A 7,500-nucleotide genomic window follows, 5' to 3' on the forward strand; every position below is an offset into this window, starting at 1 on the left:
GGTCAATTGTTTGACATTCAATGTTGTTTGTTCAGCAGCCTTTTGTATTTCAAGCATATCTTTTAATACTGAACCTTAACTAGAAGGGCACTACTTCCCACATAGTGCTACACGGACTGGATGAACTGTCATATCATTTATTGATTCCATAACCAGTTATCTCACTGAGATGTCTTTTATAAAAACTGCTGATAGTGATTTGGGAGAAGGGAGGGAAAAAAAAAAGAAGGAAAAGCTGTTCTACTTAGTAGTATAGTATCTGAAATATGGGGAAACCATCATATCTGTGCAGAGCTGCAGTTGTTTGTCATTCCTCTATCTTAAACATATACCTTGCATTGACCTGATTTGGGGATTGCGTTTGATGCTTTTAACAGTTTTTCTGGGTTGTGGGTTTTTTTTTTTTATTATTTTTTTAACAATTCATTAAATGGTAGCATGTATTACAAGAGATTTTGAATTTATAGAATCAACTGATCCAGAATAGGCTTCATCAACATAGGGTTGAATCCAGCCATCAATGCATTTCATTTTACTATAGTAATTACTAAAGCACCTTCAAGTCTTGACGTACCTACCAGCTATTTCAGGAGAGCTGTAAGAAGAGTTGTACTGAGCAGTAACTGAGTAAACTTCCCCAATAGCGAGGGGGTAGAGAGCTGGGTTTTTCTGGTTTGTTTGGTTTGGTTTTTTTTCCCCCTCAACTCTTGATGACAATACACAGTTGGTTTATGCTTTGAAGCATGAGTATATTTATCCTTTTTGAGACTTAATGGTGCTGGTTAAAGATGTTACTACCCCATCTGCGCACTACCAATTCCGCCTGGTGGGATAGTTCATACAAATTCCTCCCCGTTTGCTGTAGAAAAAATGGTTTTGTCAATGAGAGCCCATCAATGCAAAGAGTTTAATCTGGCTGAATTTGCTGAGTAGAAGTTTTACTGTTTATACCTTAACTAATTAATTTCATTAATGGGCTTTTGTAAATGACTTGCCAAGATGTTGTTCCCCATTTAAAACTGTTTAGTTACATTTCACTTTATTAGACAGTGATTTGTGATTTTTGGAATTATTGAATGGTGCTGATCTTCTAAGGTCATAAAGCTTAGATAAGAGATTTTTGGAGAAGAATACTTGATTTTTACATGTGGCATTGCTAGTCTCACAATAAATACATCGGAGCAGATCTTCAAATGTACTTATGAAATTTCAGGCACAGTTGAGGGACCCTTAACATCCCTCTAACTGCAAAGCTCTGCTGACTTGTTCTGTGTAATAATTTTTGCTTAACACTGTGCTGGCTTCCTCTGAGCCATAGAGGCTGAGTTATATAGGGGTTAATCATGGCATAAGGATTTTCTAGTCACTCTCCCGTTTTGTAGGGTGTACTCTGTGTGTGTGATTGTGTGTTTGTACATATCAGTGATTTGCTGTTGCTCTTTGAATGCTATCAGCATCCTCCACTTCCCTTACCAGCTGTATTTGTCCCCTTTTTCAGGAAACAGTTCCAGAAGCAGCTCATCAGGTTAAAGATTTAGACCATTATGCTTCCCATCTTCTTGGATTGCCCTTCTTTTGTGGTGATTAAACATTGTACCTTATTTCGATGGGCTAATTTTACTCAAGGCAGACATTAAATCTTGAGAAATCTCCTGTGTCTGTTTTAGGGCCCAAACGCAACAGAAAACATGTTTCTGCTGCATTTACGAATAATGTGAACGGAGTGCCCTAGGACACCTGAAATGTTTGGAAGAGACTCTGATGTTGCTTGTGTAGGGCCAAAACGCCTAGAGGACAGAGGGGAATGTGTGCTGATAGTATAGCCTGTGAGTCCCCTCATAACGGAAATTAAATTGGCCAAAAACTGCATTAAGAGTGGAACAACAGGATCTTACTGTGGCTGGTCTCTGCTTTCCTTGTTCAACAATTTTATTAGCATCTCAACATCTGACAACATATCTTGATACCTGCAGCTTGGTAAATCCGTACTTACTGTCCTTCGGCACTGCACTACTAGTAGCATCTTCTCTGAGAACAGACTATTAGTAGTCATGTTATTGCAGCCATGATGATGAGTCTTGGAGATACAAGGAGGTGAAGCTTGTAGATGTAACTATACCTCTGGAAGAAGCAGACGTATTTTCCAGCTCAATTCCTTCCTCTGAGCCCAAGAGGAGAGCTTGCTCATTCTTCCAATAGCATCATCTAGTCTAATAAAAGGTATCATCTCTTTCTGCAGGTTGTGTTACCTCCATAACGAGTTTGGATTTTTCTGCTGGCCCCTCCTGTCCCTTCAACATTCACCCCTTTCCTGGTAGAATTTGAGATGTCTTAGAAGATGTACTTAAAAGCTGAACATAGGTTGAATTAATTCCTCTAGGAAGCCTCCTTACCTCATGACAGTTGGATGCAAGCAGAATCGCTGTACTCAGAATATTGCCCTGAGTGTTGGGATAAACTGTCATGTTTCAGAACAGCAGCAGACTTTGGCATGGGCTGATCTTTTCTTATTTTAGTTTTTAAAATAAAGGAAAGTTAAGCTTATTAGTACTATGTTACGTGTCGATAGTGATTAATGAAATACACTGTCCTAAATTCATAAAGCGATGAAATTATTTCATTTGCTTTGCTTTAAAGTAAATATTCAAAAAGTAGTATTTTGTTTCACTTGAAACACTTGCTATTATATGCTTTTGAAAATGTGAATACAGTGATCATAAGATAAAATTTCACCTTTTATAGTGAACAATCTACGCATTGCTATTGTAAAAAGTATTGCTTTTTTTTTTTTTTAATGTGGTTGCCAAATGGATGAGTGTATTTTTGACATTGTTTACCCTGCGCTGGCTCAGAGAGATATTCCTTTTCCAGTATTAATAGCGTCTAACACCGTTCATTTTTCTGGTGTATACCAGAGAGCATGCAAAGCAAGCTAAATTCCTGGGGAGGAACATTGTCTTAAACATTTGCTTTATCTGTTCATTCCAGTAGATGGCTACAGTTCACTACCAAATTGTGGCTATAATAGATTTTTTACAGTAAGTAAATCAGAAGATGAAGGTTGAATTACTATAAATGAGTTGACCTGTACATTTTTCTTATTTCATGTGCTTAGTCATGCACTATTCACTATTTTTCTATCTACACCTTTTTCAAACTACAGAAAAATGTTATAATACTTCTTTTTCCCCCCCCCGTTAGTCAAGGTTTAATAATACAAGTGACTCTTCTATCTGTTGCAGTTTTCTAGTATTTCTAATTGTGCATGATTAGAAGAATGCTTATTACTATCCAAACACTGAAGGAATTGAATCGCTGAAAAGCTGTGTGTTAGTTTTACAAAAGTGGACACTTCCAGAGTCTCAACATTCTTTTTATTTTGTTCCCGGGTTTAGGCATTTTAAATGGAAACTGGCAGTTTATCACTTGCTTTTGCCAAGTTGACTTTAGCTTTTGTAGAAGCAGATGTTTTCTAGTAAGCCTTTTCAGTCTTAAGCATGAAGCAGTGACTTTAACACATACAAAAGTGTGTTTACCCTTGCATTTCATCGATGTTGTACTTTGTAAGGTTTCATTACTCTCAGTTTCCATCCAGGTCTTTCTTTTTTTAAACCTCATTTGCATACAACTAAGTTGATACAAAGGAATTTCTTTTAAGCCCCTGGAAAAGCAGCGTGCTTCTGAAAAGCTACTCATTAGCAGTTCGCAGAGTGGAATTCTTTCAAGGGTACATGACTCGTTTGTACTGTATGAAGTAGCTCACAGTACAACATTGAAATATTAGGTATGCCTTTTGACTTTCTCAGATCGAGTGATTCTGAATTCATCACATAAACTAGTGAATATTTTGCTTTAATTTTCAATGAGAAGGAAGTGTTGAAACTGACTTTTATTTGTACTCATATTTGCTGGTAAATGCTACTACCGTATAGCTTTAATTTTATCATATTACTTTCATTTTTGCCTTACAACAGCTACAAGCTGAGCGCAGCAATTTAAGGTGCAGATTTTTGTTATTTTACAAATGAAAGGGCCATTTTTTGCATTAACTGCTATGCTGTGCCATTGCAATTTTAGGTCCCTTTGCAATCAACTGCCAATTTATATAGCTGGCTACAACTGCTTAATCTATTATTAATAAGCAGTGCTACTGAGCTCTACAAATGATAAAAATGGTACCAGTTTTATACAGGAATTTCATTTTCATATCCAAACTACATACAGTAACTTTATTCTCTACCATGAAGATAAATGTCTTAATTATTTATAAATTCTGTATATTTTATGGTATCGATTTAAGGATTCATTCATTATCCCTGAAATACATTGAGAGGTCTTAGCTGTAACTAAAATATTTTTCATTTACCCATTTAGTTACAATGTCATAGTCTTAAGGGCCAAAATTTAATTTGTTTACAAAATAGTTTTACAGTTTAATACTGGATTGAGTATTCTAGAAAATAAATGAATGCTGTGTTATTATTAAGTTCTAAAATTGAGTATTTTGGATTATATGTGTAAAATCTCAGCTTTCTTGTATGTTTAGATTTTTATTCTAGCCACATGATTCATTAAAGGAGTTCATCCTCTGGGAGGAAAATGTATTTGACCCCTTCTGGAGAGCATATACAACAAGTTCATCAAGAATCACAGATTTTAATAAGGTAAACAGCATTAGTTCTGTCCCCTCCGGCGTTCCTGGAACCGGGACGTGCCCAGGACTTGGTCCTTACACTGTGAAAATACGTCGTGTGTCCTAGACAGCACCTGGCTGTGGTTAGGACATCTCAGTCATGAGAAGGATTGTACCTGGAGGGCAATTATGGTCAGGACAAGGGATGCACAATAATAAGTCCCTGGAGCACTTTAACAGCCTGCAGAAAGGATAGAAAGAAAGAAAAAAAACCCCAAAGGAGAAAAATTACTAAGGTAACAATTGTACCTCTAAGAACAGACTGCGAGATGCTAAACAGTGTTTGCTTAGAATGTATTTCTAGTCATGTGAACTTATGTATAATCACATATTTCTTGGAAACCCCTTCAGAATTTGTTTACCTAATTATTTAGGAAGAATTTAGATATTTATTAAGCATGTTCATTTTTTTGTGTGTAATATGCTTCCTAGATTAAGCAGTTCCACTACCAATTCGCTAGTCGCAGTGAACTGAGCATTTTTTTTTCCCTTTCTGAGATTTAATTTCAGCTGAATTGTTATGTCTCTCTTTTCCATAGTCTTTAGATTACTTAATCACACACACACGTGCACAGATGTGAAAAGTTTAGCTTAAAAGGAAGAACGCAGAGACGTAGGGAATGAGAACTGCAAAACCCTGTCAGTATTTCCTTCGGAGTGACTCGGTATGGGGGCACGGGACTGTTAACACACCAGGATGCCGTGCTGTCATTTTCTTTCCCTGCCCGGTATGAAATCCATGCGCTGCCTTCTCTCACCTCCCAACTCTTGGCAGTGGCACATGTGGCGATGGTGCTCGCTCCTCCGCGGGACAATGACCAAGCGTTACACTTGCAGGGATTTTTTTTTCTTTTTTTCTTTTTTTTTTTTTCCTTTTTCGCTTCCCTAATCTGCAAAAGCTGGTACTTAGGGCTGCCTGTCCTTCTACCTTGCCCAAAGGGTTTCCCGGTGCGGGTGGCCCTGGCCAGCCTGCTGCCTGCTCCTCTGCCTGCACCATGGCCCCGGAGGTCGGGCAGCGGGCCGGGGTCGGCGGTGCCCCTCCGTGCTTAGCCACTAGGGAGTGTCGGAGGGAGAGGCTCAAATTAATTTTCCACTTTCCCTGGGAAAACGCTGGTTTAACTTCACCTCCAGCAGCAGCAGCACTTGTGTGTTATAAATAGATTCAAACATTACAAAGGCATTTATCTTTATGATCTTTAGGAGGATTTAAAGGTAAATCGTGGAACGCTTTATAAGTAAAAATGAATTCTTTTTGCGCAGATTGTGTATTTACTTGTAATATTGCTAACACATCTAGTTAATGGTAAACTTATTTGCATAATTTTGATAGTAAGTGCATCATACCTGTCTGGTAAAGAGGTAAACATTTTTAATCTGATAGGGGCTGAAAAACAGCAGCTTGTCTTTATCTAATTATTTCCTTAAAGGTTGTTCAGCAAATGTCATGTATTTTACTAACAGTATGCTTGCTTGGAACAAGACAAGATATTTACATTACAGTGAATCAAGAATCACAGTAAAAGTGCAATTGTCTTTAAAATGCATTTTGATAGTTAAGTGAGTTTAGATTTGGTATGGTGGTGTGCCATAATATTTAACAAAATAGTAAATGCCTCTTTAAAGGATGACAAACAAAATTACACCTGTTTCCTTTTATTTACTGATCTGAGGAGCTCATATTTAAATGAGATAAGTCATAGATACAACAAACTTGTGAATTCTTTCCTTCCACCTGGGGACTTTAAAAAAAAAAATCGTAACGAGTATATTAGGGTGGCTGACATCAGGTCTACATTATATGTTTGTTTGCCTAGGGTGCTCTCATAAAAAAATAAAGCAGAGCTTTATACAGTTATAGTGTGCACTAAATTTGTGTTCAGCATCCATAAATAAAATATTCAAGTCTCTCTGAAGAAAAACTATTGTTTTGAGATATTTGCAGGCCAAAAAATATGCCACTGTTGTGAACGGTAGAGGCTTTCTTTTGGGTTTGCTTTTATTTTTTAACGATCATCACAGTTGCTAAATACCTTCATTATTGCTTTTGCCTATCTGGCAGTATGGAATATACAAAGGAGGTTCTTTTTGTAAAATCTATTTTAAAAAAATCAGAGAGAAACCCACCCATTTATGCAGCAGTATGTTTTGGTTCTGAGTAAGCAAACTGTATGCCTAATGATTTCATAAGAATTTAATATTGTGTGTTTTACAGATGGAAAAATGTTGATAAATTTAGGTTAATTTCAACTCTATTTATGGAACTACTTATGCATTTTTTAAAAGAAACAGAGTCTTCTTAAATTATATATAACTTGAAAAAGGGTCTGTTGTTTATTTTATTTTAAATATTAGATTGTCCGTGAACGAGGCAGAAAGAGTATTATGTGGAACACTACTTATGGAAACAGCAAACTAGTAAATCTATGCTGCACTGAAGTAAAATGTTATATTATTCTGATAATATTTGACTTTTGCACAATATTTAAATGAACATTAGTATAAATAGGAATGCTTAACTAAAACACAAGTTCATTGTGTAGGCTAATGCATTACTCTTGTATATTTGTACATGAGTGAACAATTATTCTAAAAAGTTTATACATGTGTTCCAGTGACAAAAGTTGTATTAAAACAAACTGTTCCGATAGTGGTGACAGAAGACATGGTTGATGGTTGTGTTTGAGAAGTAAATGGGCAAAATATTTGTGGATCTTTTAATGATTACAGTTCTTGATAGCTTTCATAAGAGTGCACATAATTTGTGACAACTCTAATAAAAAAACGTGGCAGCAAAACTTTCTGAGTTA

General features: G+C 36.4%; 1 protein-coding gene across 4 annotated transcripts in view; it reads left to right on the forward strand.

The window, feature by feature from the left end:
* ZNF407 (zinc finger protein 407) overlaps positions 1-7,500 on the forward strand; it is a 346,932-nt gene that overhangs the window by 47,672 nt on the left and 291,760 nt on the right. The window lies entirely within an intron of this gene.

The sequence above is a fragment of the Grus americana genome, chromosome 2 (genome assembly GCF_028858705.1).
Source record: "Grus americana isolate bGruAme1 chromosome 2, bGruAme1.mat, whole genome shotgun sequence".
Lineage (NCBI taxonomy): Eukaryota > Metazoa > Chordata > Aves > Gruiformes > Gruidae > Grus > Grus americana.